Below are 21,595 nucleotides of genomic sequence, written 5' to 3'. Positions count from 1 at the left end.
GTGACCTGACCAAAGCCACAGAACTGAGGAAGGTGGCAGTGCCACAATCTCCCCATCCATCCAGAGTAAACGTGACACTTTGGGATGCCAGCCACTGAAGACCCCAGGGGAACAGGCCCCCTTGTCTGCAGATCAGGAAGGAGATGGATAGGAAAGAAATCTGCCCAGTGCCAGTTGAACATTAATGGTGGCTAGAAAATGGAGTTCTAGGCCTAAGAGTTTCATCTTCCACATTCGCAGGCCAAGAAGGAGATTCTTTGATCCATTCCTTATATCCAGGAAAGCTTGTAAAACCCAAGGCACAACTTCCCAGCACACACTCCTCAGAGGTGAGGGAACAGTGAGAGAAGAGCCTCTTCTTGGACGAGCTGGCTCCTTTCCCTGGAAGCTGATCTTGTGGGGGAGGTAGAGGTGTGTGTGAGAGAGAGAGAGAGAGAGCGCGCGCGCGCGCGCGCTGGTGGAGCGTGGCAGGGGGAGAGGTAAGGCCTTTCAGCCTCTCCCAAGCCTGTAGCCAGGTCCTCAGGTGTGGGAGCCCTGCTCGCAGCCCCGGAGCCTGATCTGCTTGTGTGCAGTGGAGGAGATTACGGAGCTTAATGATTAGCTCCTCCAGGCTGCAGCTGATGCCAGCCTCTACCCCCTTTACACCTAATTAGTCTCATTAATGAGCTCCTCTGCTCTCCATAGAGAGAGTTTCCTCTTTGGAATAAGAGGCAAAAATACCTTGCCCAGGTAGATTGCTGAAGCCTTTAATTATTGCCCACACCTGCTAAGCCTTGTGACTCACACCCAGTGATAGTGCCGAGCTGAAATGGGGCTTGTTTATAAGCATGAGCAGATTTTAACTCCTTCAGCACTGAAGAGGTTTTAGATTTCAAGAGACACATTTTCCCACGACTTCTCCCAAGTTCATGTCAAGTAGGCCAGGCTCTGCCCCTCACTCGGGTTGTCCCCAGATGGTGGAGGCACAGCTCCTGCCCTCAGGGAGCTTGCAGTCTAGTTAGAGTGACAGGCAAGAAACTGCCGAGACAATCACAATGGGTGCCATTGACCACACCCCTACCTCGGGTCTCCTGTAATGCTAGAAATAAAACTGAGGCAGATATTGCTACCTTTATGTCACAGAAGAGGAGAATAGGGGCAGAGAGGTGGTGTCACCTGCCCCAGGTGCCACAGGTGGGAAGGCGTGGAGCTGAGTAGGGTTAGGTCTGCTGGCCATCAAGGCCAGCAAGCTCCCCACTTCTCAGTGGGCCACGGTGGAAGGCAGCTTGCGCCAGGAGGGGCGGGAGTCCTAGGCGGCAGGTAGAGGATGTGAGCAAGGACCATCCAAGCAGGAGGGACCTGGCCAAGGCTCAGGGGTGAGAGCGCACCCTGTGCATTCCAGACCTGCAAGCACTCAGTATGGCAGCAGAGTAGGCAGCAAGGCAGGAAGGGTAGCAGGGGCCAGAGCAAGAGGCCCTCAGACTTCCTGTCCACTGCACACTCCCTGGGACCTAGGTAGCACCCAGTACATAGTAGGTCATCAGTCAGTGTTGGTGAATGGAAGGACAGCCACTCTGAAGGTAGGACAATCACGGAAAGATTTAAGGCAGGGGAGGTACAGTATCAGAGGGACAGCCGGAAGAATCCCTGGGTGGCACTCTCCGCACATGCCCTGAGGGATCAGGTGACACTGGGATTTGAAGGTCAAGGCCTCCCCATCACAGCTCTTGGCCTCCACCTGAGAGATTTGCTCTAGGCTGCCCAGACGCTAGGGAGTGGGGCTGGGATTCACAGCCAGATCCCCGTGTCTCTCCTTTCACCTTGTGGCCCGCCAGAGAGAGGTGTGATAAATGGCTGGCAACACAAAGGCAGAGTTTCCTGGCTTGGGCTCCTTGGATTCTGAATAGAGACCTTGTACTAGGCACTCAGGCTTCCCAAACATCAGAGCTACCAGCTCAACAGAACCAAGTCACTCTGACCAGTCTTAGACAAGTCTTCACTGAATAAAGTAATATTTGATAGCTTGTACTGGATGACCACAATTGCTAGGAAACACTAACCAGTTTTCTATGTAGCCCTAGGACACTGAGAATGAATTTTCTAAACAAAACTGTTTCAAAAAAAGACAGTAATAACTGACTCTCCGTCCGTTACACGTCTGGCCCCGAGTCAGAGCCTTTGACACAAAATCTGTCTTGTTCCACATGATAACTCTGTGAGGTAGGTTGCCTTGTGCCCATGTTACAAACGACAGACTGAGGCTTAGTTAGCTAAAAACTTTCCCACAGTCACATGGCTAGTGAGCGACAGCCAGGGTTCCCAAGCCCTCTCCAGAGGCAGAGCCACCTCAGAACACACTCCCCTTCAGAAGCCCTCAGAATGGGGTATCCGTCACGACGGGTGGAGTGCGGAATGGACTCTGGCAGATACTGAGGGTACGAGCACTGGCTCCTCTAAGAGCTGGGAAAGTGGTAGATCCCTGAAGCCTTGGCTAGGAGTTCTCGGCTTTTTCTGAGTCTGCATGAAAGGCTCAGACTTGGGTTGGCTGTACTTGGAACTTGCTTCCTGAGCTCTTGGAGGCCGCCTTGTGGGGTCAGCAGCAGCCCCTCGGCCATCCATTCCCCAGTGGCTCTGGAGCACCTTCCATATACCTTGGAGACGGGGATTCAGTGATGAACAAAAGACAGTTCCCACTCAAGGCCTCTGCGGGACTCTCAGAATGGAAGGGGCACTGTGCAAATCTGGGAAAGGCTTCTGAAAGGCATAGTTTCTTGAGCTGGGTCCTGATGGATGAGTACACAATTGCCAGGTCAAGTGAGCAGTTGACAATGTGCACAGTGTTTGTGTTAAAAAAAAAAAAAAAGAAAAAAAGAAGAAGAATGCTCATACTGAGTTCCTACCACGTGCCAGTGCTTTCGTCCTCACAGCATCCCCAGGAGGTTGGCGGCATCAGCTCCATTTTCTAGGGGAAGTAGCTGGGCTCAGACTGGCCCAAGTTCGCTTGGCATATAAGTACAAAAGCCAGCACACAGAGCACCTACTCGCTGGCTCAGCAGCGACACAGAATCTGCTGTGGAGGTCAGGTACCTCCACACTTCTGGGTGGGGGACCACTCAAGAGGCTTTGCTGAGGTCAGACTCACTTTTCCTAAAAGCTGACAGGTCTCTTCTGAGCAGGAACAAAGAAGCATCATCACAATCAACAGACATGTTCCCCCTCCAGGAAGCCTTCACTGATTACTCCCTTCTGGCAAATAGGGAAGGTGACGCCCACTGCAAACTTGTCTTTGTCACCAGCTGGTATCAGGGAGGCTGGCAGACCCTGGCCCCCACTCCACTTCCTTATTTGGGTTTCTTCATCTCTCAGAAGCTGTTTCTTCACCTTGACAACAGGGATAATGTAGCTAGGGGGCAAAGGCTGAGTGAGCAGGTCCACCTTGCACCATCCCTGGCCGGGGTGGGCAGCTGGTAAATGTACGCTTTCTTCCTGTTGCTTAAAGGCCTCCACCACTTCATTCTCCCACTCCCTCTGCCCTGTTTCCACTTCATTCTGTGCATCCTCGCTCTTCTGGTAGGTTTCTAAGTAGTTGCTACCCTGCCTTCACTGTCTCCACCAACTAATAGCTGCTGTTTAGCTCACCCGTGCATATTTTAGCCTCATAATTTTTCCTCCTGAATCAGCCTCTGCAAATTCTAATCACCTCGCCTTCTCTTCCCTGAATTCCCTCCAATTTAGAGATTCAAAAGAGGCGCTTCTCTGCATGAACATGCTGTGATTCAATTTGAAAATAAATTTCTCCTGGCAGCAGCCATCTTTCTGAAAAGTGACATTTAAGACTGACAGTGGACAAGATTGTAAACAGGTTTCCAATAAGAAAAAAAAGTCAGTGTTCAGTGCATTCTATGAATTTTTTTAAACAATGTGTGCGCGCGTGTGTGTGCGTGTCTATAATTGCAGCCTTGCTGTGACGCCGTCTGCTCCAGGAAGAATTCTGGGATGATGTGGGTCTGTTTCAAACTATCTTGGTTTTCTTTTACTTTTCAGAAAGCAGCTTCATTTCATGGGACTCACTCTCCTACAAGATTATAGACGGTTCATTCATTCATTCACTCACTCATTCATTCCACACGTAAGCATTCAGTGCCACTTGTGTGCCAGGCTGTGTGTCACTAAAGAACCGTGGGCCAGTAGGGCAGTTCACTCCCACCTGTAAAGAGCTTACATCCTCAAGGGAGCGAGGCCAGCGGGTAAGCAGACAACTGTATGAAGGATGCCATGGGCACCCGGGGAAGTTCCAGAGAGGGAGGCCACGGGTTCAGGGACAGCTTCCTGGAGGCCAGGACACCTGAGCTCGGCCTTGTAAGTTGAGTAGAAGCTAGCCCAATGAAGACGTGGGGAAGAGGAAAGAGGGGAGGTCCAAAACAGGCAGCTTACAGTGACTGGCCTTCCGGTCTGCCAGGGGGTTTGGCTGGAGGGGCCTTTGGGGAGCCCTCACTGAGGCAGCCAGGAGCAGGCACAGCACTTTCAGCGGATGTGGGGTGATCATCAGATGGTGGGAGTGGCGCTTTAGGAAGATCCCTCCCCAAGAGAACCTGGCAGCAGGACTCAGAGGAGACAGGAGGCTGGCTCCAACCAGGGCAGCCTCGTGGGGTCAGAGGGAGGGCTCAGGGACAGGGTGTTTAGGAAAGGAAGACGATAGCCCTGCGGCAGAAAGCCGCTCATCTTGTGTTTCTCTTAAAGCAGCTGTGTTCATAAGCACCTCAGATGACCAGCTCCCTCTTTTTTTGGTCTAGTCTGACCCAGGAAGTGTATTGCTAGTAAAGCAAATTTGGCTGAGGCTTGCCTTCCCCATTCATCATTAGGAGATAAAAGCTCTTTCCAGGGGTTCTTGGGATGGGCTTTTGACGGTCCCCCTGGCTGGGACCACACATTACCCTGCAATTAGCTTCTACAGGAAGCAAGAAATGCGAGGCTCCAGATGTACACTCCCCCCCGGGCAGCAGGGAGAATCGTTTGGTCCCTGTGGAGAGGTTATTGGCAAAGGGCCTTTGGGGTCCTGAAGGGGCAGTGAAGGGCCTGGAAATATCCAGTCAAAACTCTGTGGTCCACATGCCTCTTTGAGCAGCCTGTCTTCTCCTTCTGCCACCCCCACCCCCAGCCCCCACTAGCCCTGGGGCAGAGGGGAGGGCCACTGGAGCAGACAGCCTGTCGCAGGTCAGATGAAATTCTAGCATCATCTCTCAGGGTCATGTGAACATCAAGTAAAGTAGTGATTAGGAAGCCACCTTAAAAGCCGAAAGGTTTCCCAAGTGAAAAGAATTAAAAGTTGGTTGCTGGTGTTCTGGGATCCAGGCTGATGAGGGGCTGGGTTGAACACAATGACTGGAATGAAATTTGAAAATGATCTTGGAATGTCAGTTTTCCATGTAGCTCTTCTCATCAAGAGCAAATGAGATTTGATGCTGTTAGTGACCTTTTGAAAGGTGGCAGATGATGGAGGCAGGGACCCCACCTCCATACTTAGACATGCCCGGATGCAAACCGCCACCCACCACCTACTATTATGTGGTCTTAGGCACATTGCCCAACCTTTCAGAGCTCTATAAAAAGAGGGTAGATGCCTTCACATGCCTGACACGTGTGTGTGTGTGTGTGTGTGTTGGGAGAGGGGAATCTCCCCACACTCTCTGAGCAGAGGGACTCTGACCAGTTTGGTTGTTGCTGTTCCAGTTCCTGGCTCATGGTAGATGTACAATAAAGAGTTTTTCATTTGTAACTCACTTTTAATGCTTCCCTGTCACTAGATCAGCAATAAATTGGATAACACAATGTCATGCTCAGTGTCCCCTCAAGGCTAGTTGATCGGAAAATAGCACATTCTGCCTGCCACCACCGTTCCTCCTCTGAAGTCTGATATTTTGTGTCCCTCTGTGGGTTTTTCCCCCAACATTTTGTAACAAAATTTTTCAAACATACAGAAAAATTGAAAGAATTTTACAGGGAACACCCACATACCTACCATCTAGACTGTACCACTAACATTTTTACTGTGCTTGCTTATCACCTATCTTTCCATCTATGACTGTCTATTTTCTGATGCATTTTAGAATAAGTTGCAGCTATCAGTACAATTTCCTCTAAATAATTCACCATGTTAACCATGAAGTGGAATAAATACTCTTCGTGAGTAGCAAACACTAAAAGGTTACTGCCATAATTATTATTATTATTAAGGGAAAAAGGAGAGTCGTGGCGATTTGATATTCCTAAAGATAAGATGCCTACTAGCCAGGATGTTGGGACGGGCCTGCCATTTCCTGGGAACCAAACCAGCCTTATTTTGTGGACTGGGCAACACCCGGAAGTCCCTGCCACCGTGGTGCTCCAGGCACAGTCTTGAGCCCATCCCCTGGATGCTCACCCCCTTGACAACCTCCAGAAGCCTTTGGAAGACTTAAGACATAACGTGAAAATGGAGATTGAGGCTTTCTCAGCGATTTCTGTAGAGCGAGGTTAACTTTGGTTGTCTGCACTCAGTCCATCCCAAGTCCTGCTGGCTCGATGCAGCGCCACCCTCTTCTCTCGGCTTTGTCTATTACAGAAGGGATTTGAGTCTCAGAGATCAGGAGCTGAAAGGTCATGAATCCAGGTTCTAGAAAGTCAGAGTCTAGGAGCCTGACCACTGAATGTCTTGGCCTCACATAGGACTGTTACTGTCTCAATGAAACAGCCCAGGTGGAAAGATCCCTCTGAGAACCCTCTCTTTTCCAAAAACCGTGTGGTGACATAGTCTCAGCCGGTATATATTTCCATTCAGTCAACAAAGGTTCTTTGAATGCCCTTGCCTTTGAAGTAACCACCTTGGGGGAAACAGAGGTAGTCCACCAGCAGGATTTGCAACAGTTTAGTTTATAAGGAGTCTTATGTCCATTTAACCCTTACATCCATCTTGTGGAGCAGGACTCCGCTGTCATGTCCTGCTAGGCTATAGCAGGAGATAAAGGAGCAAGCCAGGTTTGCTTGTAATCCCAGTCCCACCACCCGCTCGGAAATGGCCTTCAGGTACTCAACTCACTGTCCTGACCTCAGTTTCTTCATCTGAAAACGGACTGTGATCTCAGCTCCCCTGAGATGTTGTGAGATGTGCCTGTCTAACAGTGCCTAAGTGAGGAGTTCCCTCGTGGCTCAGCAGGTTAAGGAGCTGGCATTGTCACCGCTGAGGCTCGGGTCACCCGGTGGCATGGGTTCAATCCCTGGCCCAGGAACTTCTGCATGCTGGGGGCTCAGAGTTTAGTGAACATATTTATCACCTGCTCCAGAAGGTTCTGCCCTGGACACTGGGGACATAATGGTAAAGAAGAGAAGCAGAGCCACTGTCCCCTTGGCGCTTACAATCTAGGTTAGGCACAGACCACCTGGTCAAATCCTGCCTGTGTGACCCTAGGAAAGCTAACTCACATTTCTGCGCCTCAGTTTCCCAGCTGTAAAGTGAGGACAGCAGTAGTGTCTACCTTGTGGGGTCCTTAAGAGGATTAAATGAGTGGATACGCGTAAAACACTTAGAAAGATACCTGGCAGGTGGTAAGCAGTGTGTCAGTTGCTCTTGTTACTGCTACTCCACCGCTGCCCAGCCCCCACCCAGGTTCCCAAAAGCCTTAGAATCTTCTGAGCAGCTTTGTGAGTCTGAGCTGCAGCCCAGAAATCTGCATTATAAAGACCTTCCCTAAGTGTGTTTCCTTGGATACTAGATGTGGGAACCACTGATCAAAGTGTCATCAAATGTTAGCTTCCCTATAGGTGAGGAAACTGAGACTCAGGGAGGGAGGGAGTTGCCCACGGGGGCCCAGGTAGTAAAGCACTAGAACCAGAAGCCCATCTCAGACTGGTGACCCCCCATCCAGGCTCTCAGGCAGATGCTTGGCTGACATCCTGCGGCCAGTGTGCTGATCCTTGGACCAGCTCTGGGTTCTCCACACCATTGTGGCGATCTTTCATGGTAAGGCGTCCAGTAGAACTGAATCAGCTGTTTGGTGCAGGAAAGATCATCTCTCAAATAGGAAAACCCCTATAGCTCACATAATAAGACACTTCCCAAATCTTTTAACCAGGAATCCCCCGAATATTCAGTCGTTAGATAATTCCCTGGGGAGACGTTTGAGAAGTCATCTCCCACACAGTCTCTTCACCTGCATATGTAGATGCAGGAATATTCACGCCACTCCAGCACTCTATCTGGGTGACTCTTATAATTAATATTTACTTAAAACAATCATTAGTCTCTGCTGGGCAACATTAAGCCCACGTTAGCAGTATTTTTAGCCCGGCGTTCCCCACACCTGTGATGGCAGGCGAGTGTGGCAGCAGGAGCCCCTTCGGGCTTTATAAATAAGCCTCCCGCACCTGGACAGGCCCGCCCCGCACGCCACTCAGGCAGCAGGCTGGGCAGTGGACACCGCCCGCACCTCCAGTCCAGCTCCTCACTTCCTGTCCCATCCATCAAAAGGGAAACTCATTTCTCTCGAGACATTGTGGCATATGCGCCCCAGGCTGGACCCACATAAAAGATATAATTTTTCCCTAAAAGGTCGAGGACTTCTCCAGTAAGAGCAGGGAGGATCATGACAACCTTGTATCAGATTCTAACTGCTTTGCGTTCGTGGTTCCCTTTAAACTAGACAGCAGGGTGTTCTGCTGTTCTCCTTTTCCAGAGGAGGAAACTGAGGCTCAGAAAAGATGAGTGCCTCCCCAAGGCCACACGGCCCGTGGGTGAGGCTCTAGCCCACACTAACCGCACCCACACTTTTCACCATATTCTTCCTCACCCTGTCTTATCCTGTTAACTGATCAAGAAGAAGGGAAACGTTTCTTGCGGGCCTACTATGTGCCAGGCAGGTGCCATCTATTGTCCCAGTTAAATGTCACAACTGGAATTAGCTCATAGGCAGTAAGAATGATTATTCCCATTTAATGGATAAAGAAACTGAGGCTCTAGAGAGTTCTAAGTTACTTGCTAAAGATCACACTGCTAGTAAGCATCAGAGCCCGAATTCAAACCCAACTTGATTCTCCAACACGAGATGTGTTTCCTACCTCCCCAAAGGCACAAATGAGAAATTTACCATGTATGTGGGTAATAAAGTTTCGTACAGAGCCTAAGATATTGCCATTTTTCCATTGCTCTGATGATAATGAGTTTCTGCCTAAAATTTTTGAGGTTTATAAAGACCTTTTGTCCCAGTAAAAATTTAAGATTTTATTTTTTCAGGGTTCTTCCATAATTATTTAATTTAATCTTGAAATAACCCTGTGAAAGTAGGGTTACACTTTGCAGAGACGTAAACTGAGCTTAGAGAGGCCTGGCGTTTGCCCTCCGTGAGCACCCGGCCCAGCGGGCGCTCAGCCACAAAGCCCCTGTTCTCCCCACACGTGCTTGGCAGTGCTGCTTCTGAGCCTGGATCTGTTTAGTGGGGCCTACAGATGAGGATGTTTTCAGTGGAGAAAGAGATTGGAAGGGGGAGGAGCCTTGCAGCAGTGGAGCCCCAGGACGAGGACCCCTTGGTTAAAGGTGGCAACATTTCCTCGCCCACAGGAGCAGGCCGGAAGTTGTGATGGTCGGAGAACCGCAGAAATAGCAGCTTTCACACTGCTTCCTACACGGGAGGAACTGGTGGTTCCAGGGCAGATAAGAATGACTTTACAAGATGAAAATGATCAGTGAGGGCACACAGGTCTGGAGGGGAGCGGAGTTGGCATTTTTTGGCCCTGCAAATAGCTGCCCATCTGCTCTCTGTCAGAATATGTTAGGAGTGCATCTGGATTGCTGCCCCTGAGTCTCGGCTCCAGGCTGGTCATGTGGTTGTCTCCACGACAACTCCAGGAGCGGTGTAAACTGCTGCGCTTTGAGCCAGATGCTGCTCTGCACATGTGGTCTAATTAGACGGTGTTCCCGGCCTCCCGCCTCCCTCCGCCACCCCTCCCAGCACACGCACCACGTTCTTTCTTCCCTTCCTCCCGCTAACCCTCGTCCCCGCATCCTCAGTCAGTCTGTCTTCCTCTCCACCCCATTGGCCTTTCTCAGAAATGTTCCTGTTGCCTTATCTGCAGTGAATAATTCATTCAGCAAGCATCAGAGTGCTGTGCCGACCCAGGCCCTGCGCTAGGAACTGGAGATGCAGGACCAGCAAGACTCCGCCAGCACCCACGGGGAGTCCGCCCCAGCGGGGCAACACCGGGCAGCCAGGCAGTGCAGAAACGGCAGGAAGGGCGCAGTGGAGGTCAGCACAGGGGCTGCACAACAGGGACACCTAACCCAGCCCCAGGCAGGAAGAAAGAAGACGAGGGGCAGCTGTCCCCAGAATTAACCCTTAAAAGGCGAGGGGGCACTTCCACAGCCTGGCCTGCAGCAGGTGGATTCAAAGATGGGGCTCTGAGAACATGAAACCCTTCATTCCGTGTGAAAGAGGTCTGCTCCCTGGGCACAGGAGGCCCAGCTCAGGGCTGGCTGGGCTGCTCAGAGGCGAGCCACCAGCACATGCTGAGCAATTATTTTTTGCACCTTCGTTTGCAGTTGTATATTCTAGGGGGTCCAGCATTCACCACTCCTCAGATCCCTGGCTCTCAGGGAAGATGCCCCCAAATAAGGAGATTGTCAGTATCTCTCACCCACCCCATGTGTGACATGCCCCTTGAACCCCAAGGACATGACAACTTACTGGGCACCACTTTTTCAGGGCCTTGCTCCTTGTTCATGGCCTGCTTTTTCATCTAGCAAGTGCCTGCTCCTCCCTGGAGCTTGGCTTTTATATCAGCTCCCTCCTGCCCACCCCCACCCCCCCCACCATGTGGCCTTTTTAGAGCCCGGCCCACCCTAGCAGAGTCACCCTGGCTGTGCTCTCCCAGCACCCCATCATGGATGCAGATTTAATTTTTGAGTGAAAGATGCAGAAGGTCCCACACAAAATGCAGCACCCAGCCCTCAGAGAGCATCTGAAAGAGCTGTTAGGACATGAACCACCATTACACAACAGGCTGTTCAGAATTGGTATCTTGACAAATATTGTATCATTTCAGACCTCTCGATATGATGGAGTATCCCCAATTCACAGATGTGGAAACTGAGGCTCACAGGGGCTCACTTGCTTCACCATTCACGAACGCTGGGCTGCACCAAGCCTCTTTTGAGTTCCCATGCAATACATCATCCCCATCTAGAGACTCTGGGCTCCTTGGACTGGGGCTGCAACATGTGGGGAAGGACTTTTTTGTTTGGGAAATTATCTTCTGTATCTCAAATTCCCCCAGAAACCTAGAGTGGGGGGGGAAATGAGCAACTGAGCATGCTCAGGGTTCCCTGAGGTGTTTGTAGGAAGAGCCTGCCCAGGCCTTAGGGTCAGAGGGAACTGGCTTCCAGTACAGCTCTGGCTCTTGGCAGTGCTGTGGCCTTGGGCAAGTCCTGTCCCTCCCTCCGTAAGAGGAGAAGAAAGCGCCTGTCTTAATAGGGTTATTATGCAGATCCAACCTTCAGCCATAGGTCCCAGGCCATGCAGGGGCTCCTCAGAGGGCAGCTGTGGGGTGACACAGGCCTTTTCTCCTTACTCTGAGTTATGGTCCTGACTCCACTGTCTTGACACGTGTCCTGGATGGTGGTGCATGTCACATGCCCTGAAGTAAAGCATGGGAAGCAAGCTTTGGGCGGAGAACTACGACTATTTGGGATTGAAGACCTGTATTTTTTAACTCCTCTAGGAGTCAAGCCCTAGGTTCCTTTACCTGAATCACCTATTGATCCCCACATAGTCCCGTGAGGTAAGAAGTATCTCCCCCATTGAGGGAATAAGAAAACAGTCTCAGAGGGTTCAGGGCCTTACCCCTGCTCCAGAAACAGTAGTGGCAGGCCTGTCATTCCCACTCAAGTTCATTCCCTGTTCCTCACTCTGTACTGAGGGCTGTGCATCGTGACATATTCTCTGCAAGGGGCTATAGCTGGCCTCATAGAGAAGGGCCTTTTACAGAAAGGCCTAGGTGGGTGTCTAGAAACAGCACATGTTAGCATTTGAAAGTATCTTGAAGATTTTCTAGCTCAGCACTTTACCCTTTCACAGATGAAGAAACTGAGGCCCAGACAAGGAAAAAGAATCAAAGCCAAGTCAAGTGTTTCAACTCTTTTGCTTGTGTTCTTTCCCCTTCACAATCTGCCATTCGTTCAGGACCAAAAACTTGCTGCCCAAGCCTCCGGGGCACCCCATCCAGGCTCTGGAGGTTGGTCCTGAATAAGGGACATTATTCAGGAGAGAGCTGGTCAGAAATCGGCGAGCCAGTAAGTGAGCCTGATAATCCGGCCTGTGGACAGCACTGGATAAACTCCCTCAGGGCCGTGTCACCAAGGACTGGCGGGCAGCATATCTTTGGTGAGGTCTGTCTTCCCCTTACTTAACTCAGAGAGTAGAGACTTTTCCTCTCCATGCACTAGTTTGTGCTGCTGCTTCAGTTTTACCTCCTTGTCCTTCAGGCTTCTGATCCGTGAGTCCCATATTCCCATTGCTGCAGCTGGTTCTCCTGCTGGTCACTCTTTGGGTTGATTTACATTTCTCCCAAGGGCTCCCCAGGCCCTGCACACCCACCCTCTCTCCAGTGTGCTCTCTCGACCCGTCTTCTCACTCTCAGGAGACAAAACCCTCATCTCTAGTCGGTTTGGCACATCCTTTCCTGGGACTTCAGAATGCAAGAGTCTTTGTGTTAAAAGCCAGAATCTGGCCCTCGGTGACAGTGAGGTGAACTCTGGTGGCCGAGCAGAAGGTGTTGGACACTAGGATCCCAGCGGGCCCGTTTCCATCCTGGGAACGGTCACCATCTCTCACTCTGAACCAGCCCTGCCCCCTGGACCTGTCGGCATAATGGTACTGAGTGCTCAGAGGGGGAGGGTAGGTAGGTAGTTTTTCCCTAAGAAAATGGGCTCCAGGAGTTCCCATCATGGTGCAGCAGAAACGAATCCGACTAGGAACCATGAGGTTGCAGGTTCGATTCCTGGCCTCGCTCAGTGGGTTAAAGATCCGGTGTTGCCGTGAGCTGTGGTGTAGGTCGCAGACGCGGCTCAGATCTGGCATTGCTGTGGCCGCTGGCCCACACCAATTAGACCCCTAGCCTGGGACCCTCCATATGCCGTGGGTGTGGCCCTAAAAAAAAAAAGAAAGAAAGAAAGAAAAGAAAATGGGCTCCAGTGGTGGATGGCTCCTGCCAGCATGGAGTTGAGCCAAAACTCACTCGTCTGTTCATCACTGCCTTATACTCCACCTCTCTGAATTGCTAGAGCAGCCCTGTTGGCAGCTGATACCTCAAATGCCATCTCATGGTTATTTCTCTTTGGTTAAGAGAAATAATACTGTGTTGCTTGAGCCCCAGGACCAGATGACTTGGCTTCAAACTCTGGCTCCATCAGTGACCGAGGCAGGTAACTTCACCTTTCTGAGCCTCACTGGTAAAAGGAGGTCCCAGCAACACCTACCTTGCAGGTTGCCTGGGGGAGTAAGTGAGATAATGCATGTGAAGCCACCCGGCGCCTGTCCACGCTCAGCGAGCGGCCTCTGTTGTAATCACCGCACCTGCTTTCCTCCGCCAGCCGCTCCCCATCTGCATTTCTTATGGGAAGAAAATCTTCAGCTGGCATGCACGAAGCCCCACTTTCCTGTGTCTCCTTGGCTTCGGGGCCGCCCCGCTCGTCTGCCGGCCCTGCGCTAATCAGAATTTCCTGACTTCCCCTTGTTTGTCTCGGTTAATGCGGAAGGAAGGGGCTGCTGGCACAGAGGAGCCGGCGTGGGCCGCTGGCCTGTGATTTGAATGTCTTTACTGTAATCTAGCACGTGCGTGCGGGGGCCTCTGTCAATACGGAGCGGCGCCCTGGATGGGCAAATACCGTCAGCCCAGCCGTCCCTGCCCCTGCAAGTCATCAGAGTCGCTCTCGTTGGGCACCCACGTCTCACTGACCTAAATCACCCAACAGTGAGCCGCCTTCACAATGACACATTGATTCTTTGTCTAGGGCTTGTTAAAGTCCCAGGGCCCAGGCTGGGAGGCTGTCCCTGGTGATGCCTGGCCCACCACACTCATGGTTCAGAAGGCCCTCTTGGTTCTGTCATCCCTCATCTGACTGTGGCTGTGCAGCGACCACCTTCTTGGCCCCTGGTGGCCCTCGACCTTGTGCCACGTCGGCCTCTGGGGGTAGGGGAGAGAGTGCCTACCCTTGGGAGTCATTCAGACCGACTCCAGAACCTTGGGCAGAGCATCTCCCCTGCCTGAGCGTCCTTTCCTCACCTGTAAGATGGGAGTCGTTCCTGACCGCCCTCAGCTCTGGTGAGGTTTCAGGGAGGGCAAGGCACACGTTGATCCAGAACAGGTGCTCAGCTGGGAGTTCCCGTTGTGGCGCAGTTGTTAACGAATCCAACTAGGAACGATGAGGTTGCGGGTTCGATCCCTTGCCTTGCTCAGCGGGTTAAGGATCCGGCGTGGCCATGAGCTGTGGTGTAGGTTGCAGATGCGGCTCGGATCCTGCGTTGCTATGACTCTGGCATAGACCGATGGCTACAGCTCCTATTAGACTCCTAGCCTGGGAACCTCCATATGCCATGGGAGCGGCCCTAGAAAAGGCAAAAGAAAAAAAAAAAAAAGATAGAACAGGTGCTCAGCTGACATCAGCTCCCTTCCAAACTCTGTACTCTGGCAAACCTGAAGTCATTGGAGTAGAATCCTGCTGTCCCAGCTCTCCTGCCCTCCTTCCCCGCCTTCCAGTCAGAAAGGATTCGGCGTTCTCTGGACGGGATACCGCGTTGAGCCTTTGCTGTGTTGGCTGGGAACTCATCCAGGTTCCTTGGCCACCCCTACAGCTGACCCCGTGAGGAGCAGACCCAGCTTGGGAGCCGTGCTGAGCCCGAAGCAGGGGCCGGTAGGGTGGTGCTGGCTGCCCAGAGGAGGCTGTGGGAGCACCCTTAGGACTTCAGAGCAAGGTTTTGACTATGCTACACTTTGGCCAACAACGTGGGTGTTTTATTAGGAATTTGGGGGTATTTAAACAGGGTGCAATTGAGTTGGAACTGCTGGTGATGAATGGGGCCAGGTTCTACAGCTCTTTTGATAATACTTCTTTATTCTTAAATTTTAAAAAATGAATGTTGATTTCACCTACGTCAGTGGTTCTCAGCCTTGACTTTGTTATTGGGGAGTTTTAGAGACTACTGTGGCCCTGACACTGGGGATTTTAAAAGTGCCCCGGGTGATTCGGGTGCATGGCCAAGGCCGCCGTCACATTCATCCCTGTTTAACCCCCCAGCGATCCCTGCAGCCACACGACAGGCGGTAAGAATGGGGATCTGAGAGGCGCAGTCATTTGCACACAGGGCAGAGCCGGGACTGGAACCCAGCTCTGTGCACCTGCCATCCACCTCTCCCTGGAGTGACTCAGCTGACGTCTATTGCACACCAGCTGCTGGGAGTAGATCAGAGCTGCCTCTAGGAGCCTGCAGTGGGCTGGGGGCGGCCAGGGCACAGGCGGCATAGGTGAGGGCATGGAGGAGGAGCTAGGGGGCCCTCGTCACCTAGGGGCATCAGGTAAGGTTCTCACAGAAAGTACTGGGAGAATGGAAGCCAGAGGAATGAGAGTATGTAGGGAGATTGGAGGGTGGAGCCCAGAATTTCTAGAGCAGGGAATGAGTAGGTAGACAAGGTGGACAATGTTGTAAGCAAGACCTAGCAGCTGTGGAAGGTCGCGAAGAGCCTGGAACATCAGGCTCAGGAGTTTAGAAATCCCACTCCCACTGACCTGCAAACTCACCTTAAGCTACTCTGTGCTGTCCAGTCGGATGGCAAACATAATCGACTACCAGAGCCCCTAATGAGTATTCAGCCTATGAAGGGAGAGGGGAGAAAAGACACATGAGACCCAGGAGGGCCTCTCTGATGTGTGGTGTGACCAGGGCAGTCATGGAGCCCTGTGCTCAGAAAGGTCTGTGCCTGGTTTAATGCTGTGCTGTCACCATCTCGAAATCTTACCACTTTTACCTTCAAACATGTGCTTTGCAAATGAAGTTTAATGGGACAGTGGAGCACGTGTAGGAGCAGAGGAGTCTGCAGACACCTTCCTTGTCTGCCACACCTATGACATATGAAATTCCCGGGCCAGGGATTGAATCCAAGCCACAGCTGCAACCTATGCCACAGCTGCAGCAACACCAGATCCTTAACGCACTGCACCAGGCCAAGGATCAAACCCGCGCCATTGGAAATAGTGCCGAAACCTTAACCCACTGCGCCACAGCGGGCACTCTCTCAGTGGTGTTCTGGGACACACCAATGACCTTGGAGACCTATCACGTTCCTTATTCATCCTTGTGTTAGCCAACCACTTCTCGTGAAGACGACGGCCTGAAAAGATGGAGCAACGAGACCCCCTTTCCTTTCTCATCTATAAGCCGAAGATAGAGAATGTTAATAAAATACGCATATGTCAAGAACTGGAATAAAAACAGTTGAGTTAGTTTTGTGCAGCATTTCCACTGTCTGGTAAGAACAAATGCATATACGATTTACAAAATACAATTCCACATATGTTAGCATTTAGAACTGGCATTGCATGATACAAAGCTGAACAACAAAAGCTATGCTAATAATTTAAATTTTTATTTTTCCTTAACATGGAATGACATTAAATACTTAAACTTAAAAAGCACCATAAAGGGTGTAGAAAGAGACTGTGAAGAAGAGGAAAAAGCTTTATATTTTAGTACTTAATGGCAATTTTTCCCTGCATTTTCATTTTGCACTGGGTCCCACAAGTTATGTTACTAGCCTGGGTCAAACCCAATCTCTGCCCTCCAGAAATAGTTATTTGTGGAAAGTCTGTTTGTTGTCATCTGATTTAATCTTCGAAGCAACCCTAAGAAATGGACCAACCTTGAGTAATTGTCACAGATGAGGGAAGGCAAGTCACCTGAGACCACGTGTTCAGTATCTGCAGAATCCAGGTTCAAGTCCAGGTCCTTCCTTCTGACCCCAAGACATGTGCTCTCCCCACCGGTTGTGTTACTTCAAATAGATCAGATTTGTTTTTAAAACTTTTAAAAGTTTTTTTAAAGATAGCTTTACCGCCCCCCCCCCACAACAACAAAAAAAAACCAAACTAGCCCTCTGGTGTGCCAGTTGTCACACTGTACTGTAGTTATTTATTCCCTGAACTGGGCAGGATTCCTTGGTAACAGGAGCTTTTCTTTTTGATTTTTATTATGGAAGATTTCAAATTCATATAAAAATAAATGAACTCCTGTGTACCCATTGCCCAGCTTCTACAATTATGCACATTCCATCATTTTAAAAAAACTTTTAATTATAGTAAAATATACATAGGATTGATCACTTTAACCATTTTTAGGTGGACAGCTCAGTGGTGTGAAGTCTGTTCACTCTGTTGTGCAACCATCACCACCACCCATCTCCAGAGCTTTTCTCATCTTGCAAAACTGAAAGTCTGTCTGTACCCTTTAAGCAGTAGCTCCCCTTCTCTCTCCCTCTGGCTCCTGGCAACCACCATTCATTCCACTTGCCTGTGAAGCTGACAACTCTTGGTGGAAGTGGAATCGGACAGTATTTGTCCTTTGGTCACTGGCTTAATTCACCTAGTGTAACGCCCTCAAGTTTCGTCCATGTTGCAGCATGTGCCATAAATTCCTTCCTTTTAAGGCTGAATAATATTTCATTGTATGTATATTTTGTTCATCCGTTCATCTCTAGACACACTTGGATTGCTCCCATCTTTTGGCTAATGTGAATAATGCTGCTATAAACATAGCATTCTGCCATTCTTCATAGTGGAAACGAATCTGACTAGGAACCATGAGGTTATGGGTTCAGTCCCTGGCCTCGCTCAGTGGGTTGAGGCTCTGGCGTTGCCGTGAGCTGTGGTGTAGGTTGCAGATGTGGCTCGGATGTGGCGTTGCTGTGGCCATGGTGTAGGCCAGCGGCTGCAGCTCCAATTGGACCCCTAGCCTGGGAAGCCTCCATGTGCCGCGGGTGTGGCCCTAAAAAGACAAAAAGACAAAAAAAAAACATTCTGCCATTCTTGTATCATCTATACTTTCATCCACTCCCCACCCCTCATTTGATTATTAGTATTACTCATAGGAACTATGTTTCATTCATCTTTGTATTCCCCTGTTGCAGAGCCTGGCACACAGTAGGTGTTTTTTAGATGTTTGGATGGATAAACCTTTCAAAATTAAATTTTTTTTTTTAATTTAAGCAAGGTCTGTAAACAGTGGACCCCTCCTTTTTTCTTAGAATCACAGGGTAAATGTGCACATAAAATTTTGATAAAAATTAAATTTGTGAAGGAAAATAAGAATTTGATACTTTAGGTATGGATCTGCAGCACAAGGAAAATTGCTGAAGTATCTGATGGAAGATTGTATTTTTATGCCAGTACCCACAATGCTGTGGATAAAAGTCATTTATTTCCGGAAGTATCAAAAACCTTTGGAATCACCAACTTCACCTATTGACAAAAATAGACTCATTAGTAATGGAATTTTCAACTGAGTCCGTGTGTCAAGAAGATAATCCGAGAGTAAAACTTGTCTTTTTGTAACAAAGTCCTTGCTAGGGTTAAGCAGCTGTGTTTAACTGTCCTTTGGGTCAGAGATGGAAAACTCTGCTAATGCGATCTAAGCTTGAATGCTCACGGCCTGACTTGCCTGAATTAACATCGCTACCAGTCAGCAACTCCCGCGCCTAGAGTGTCGCCCAAGAAGACAAAAGGTTTAATCAGCCTAACTGGAGAACTAAATCTGCACTTCTTACAAAGGAGGGAATTAACAAGACACCTTGCCTGCTCCTCTCCACTGCAGACAGCGGAGGGGGCATTTCAGCTGCAGTGGGGGGCTGACATGCAAGTGCACATAGTTAGGTGACAAGTAGGGCGACGGTGCGCCTGCTCCCTCCTGGGAGCTGTTTGTCTCTGAGGGACTGGCGTTTAGAATGTCCCCCAGGAGAACCTGAGGGGCTCCCACCTTAAAGCGAACACTCGTGCTCCCCAGCCAATGTCCAGGGGCAAACAGTTAGAACTGAGGCTTCAGAGAAAACCCAGGCCCACGGCAGACAACGCACATGATGGCTAGGCTTTGGCAGCCACTTTGTATTAAACCCCAACCCTGCCACGTATGGACCATGAGACCCCAGGCACGCTGCCTTCCCTGCTCTTCTGTAAAGATCAGGTGACCCGGGATTATCATCATCTTGTTAGCCGGTGAATAGCGCCAGGGGACTGTGCCCTCTGTGCCCGCTGCCATTCAGCCCTTCATAGCTGACTCCAGGTGACAGTGCCACAGCAGGGTCAGGAGAGAACGGTTGTCCTGAACAAGTGGGGTATGCTCACCTAACTCTTATTCACCCTTCTGTGCTCCACTGAATGTGCCCGCTTTTCTCATGTTCACACCTGCTGCCCTGCAAGGATTAGCCTTTTCCTCTCTGACTCCGGTAGCCTCTTGCCACCCACCCACCCACACCACAGTAACACTCCACTGTCTGTAGTACTTGTTTCTGAGTCGAGCTGACCCTGCTGATGTTGTTCTTTCAGCTCTTTGTGGAAAAAGCCCCTACTGCCACATTTCCCCTGAGTCTTTCCCATCTGTGCCCATGTCCTTCTGTTTGTTTTTATGGCACAGTCATCAGACCTGGGAGGTGTCACCTCCAGTAAGTAGACAACAGCCCCAAAATGTTCATGCCTCCCCAAAGATGAGATTCTTCCTGCTCTCATGCAGCTAAAGCCTGCCTCAGGCTACTCTCCCATACAAATCTGGTTGCACTCTCTTTTGAATTTACTGGTCCCTCAGCAGACTTCTTCCTGGCAACCCTGGGCCAAAGCTCCGGGAGAGAATGCTAACAGCTCCAATGAGCCTTTGCTCTGAGCAGCTCTAAGCTCCCTGAGCACAGGCATCACTCACCCAGCACTGTGCTCTGAGACCTCTTTACCAATCAGGCTAAGTGGTGTCTCAGCACATGGAGACTGCAGGGTTCCTGTGACAGGAACCAGGGCCAGGCACATTCTGTGGTGTTTTTTTTTTAACCAACATCCCTCAGCCTGTAACTGGGGCCTGGGCTCTGCACTGTCCCCAGGGAGTGTAGCGATGAGTCCAGCAGGGCTTCTTCCCTCTGGAGCTCCTGGTCACAGGGACACCAGGAAAGATTACCCAGTATCTGGGGTGCATGAGGCGCTGTGGGGGCACCGAGCAGGGGTGAGTGACCGCCTGCATTTAGGATTGATGGTCTGGGTAGAAGGAGTAGAACTGGCAGAAGCTCAGAAGGAAATGGGAGAGGACGTGACCTGTGATTTGGAGATGCATTTGAAACATAAGTGGACTGGGGAGCATGGTGAAGGGACACAGAAGGACTCTGGAAAAGGCTGGGCTCAGCTTGGGAGCGGTTTGTTTGCTTGCCTAAGGAGTGAGGACCTCCTCTTTCCTCTCCCACACAGGACCCCATGTGTGTGACACACATCCTGCTAGCCAAACAGGAGCTGTTCCTGCCCACGTGGAGCTTATAGTCTAGTGCAAGAATTAAATAATCCACAAATGTAACCTCTCCACAATGAAAGTTCTTAAGTAGGATAATGACATGATCTGATTTGCATTTTAGAAATCAGTCTAGCCAGAGGAATGATGTGTACAGGGAAGGACAAAACAGGAGAGGGACGTACAGTTGAATGGCCACCGTGGCAGTCAGGCCATGCCAACGAATGGAGAGCAGGGGACAGACAGATGAGACACTGCACTGGGGAAGGGGGAAAGACTTGGGAAGTCTGCTAGGTCTACCATGGGTAGCTATGGATAGTGATAACTAAGAAAAAAAAAACATCAAGAGTGTGGTCCAGATGGGATAGCGGTTGGGAGTTTGGGCCATTTCGAGTTTGAGGTTCTGGTGGGCCGTTCAGGTGGGGATTGAGACTTAGGGGTTTGAAACAAGAGATGTCTGAGCCGACCATTTTTATTAGGCGTCAGTATGTGGGGACACTGTGCTCGTGGATAAGATCTCCTGGAGAGAGAATCACTTGCCTGCTGAGGTTCCAAGGGTAAGAAGCAAAACTTCCAGGCCACAGAAATAGAATTCTAGGTGGGCTTCGGTTGGTTATCACTAGCTCATCTCTCCACTCTTCAGCAAGGCAGGTATAAATTCGTGCCCAAGTAACAAATGCCAGGAAACTCTTTTTCCTAAGGAACTGGTATGCTTTTTTCCTAATAGACAATGTAAAGTTTGCATTGTTTCATTCTTGCGTTGACAGCCAGGAAGCTCGGGGCTAATTTTGCAACTTAATTTTGGAAACCGTATGGGACCTGCATATCCAGCTACTCTTTTCTCAAAGAAATACGTTTTACATGTTTATGTATTTTCCAGCTCTGATTTTTTCTTCTTTGTTTTAGGTGCTTATATAAGCTGCCTCAAATCCTTTATAAAATTGGGTGTGGTATAACTATATAAAAATAAATATCCCCTTCACCCTAATATTTTAGGGTCATCCTTTCCACCCTTGTGCAGTAAGTCTGCCCAATTACTGAGCTAATATTGGCTAGATTTAAGCAGGAAG

At 50.1% G+C, this 21,595-nt stretch overlaps 1 protein-coding gene across 10 annotated transcripts in view; it reads left to right on the top strand.

Annotated features, from left to right (window-relative positions):
- DENND1A (DENN domain containing 1A) overlaps nt 1-21,595 on the top strand; it is a 518,366-nt gene that overhangs the window by 426,127 nt on the left and 70,644 nt on the right. The gene's annotated exons all lie outside the window — the stretch shown is intronic.

This window comes from Phacochoerus africanus, chromosome 2 (assembly GCF_016906955.1).
Source record: "Phacochoerus africanus isolate WHEZ1 chromosome 2, ROS_Pafr_v1, whole genome shotgun sequence".
Classification (NCBI taxonomy): Eukaryota; Metazoa; Chordata; class Mammalia; order Artiodactyla; family Suidae; genus Phacochoerus; species Phacochoerus africanus.
Note: the sequence above shows the minus strand (reverse complement) of the source record. Positions and strands in the feature narration are given on the sequence as shown.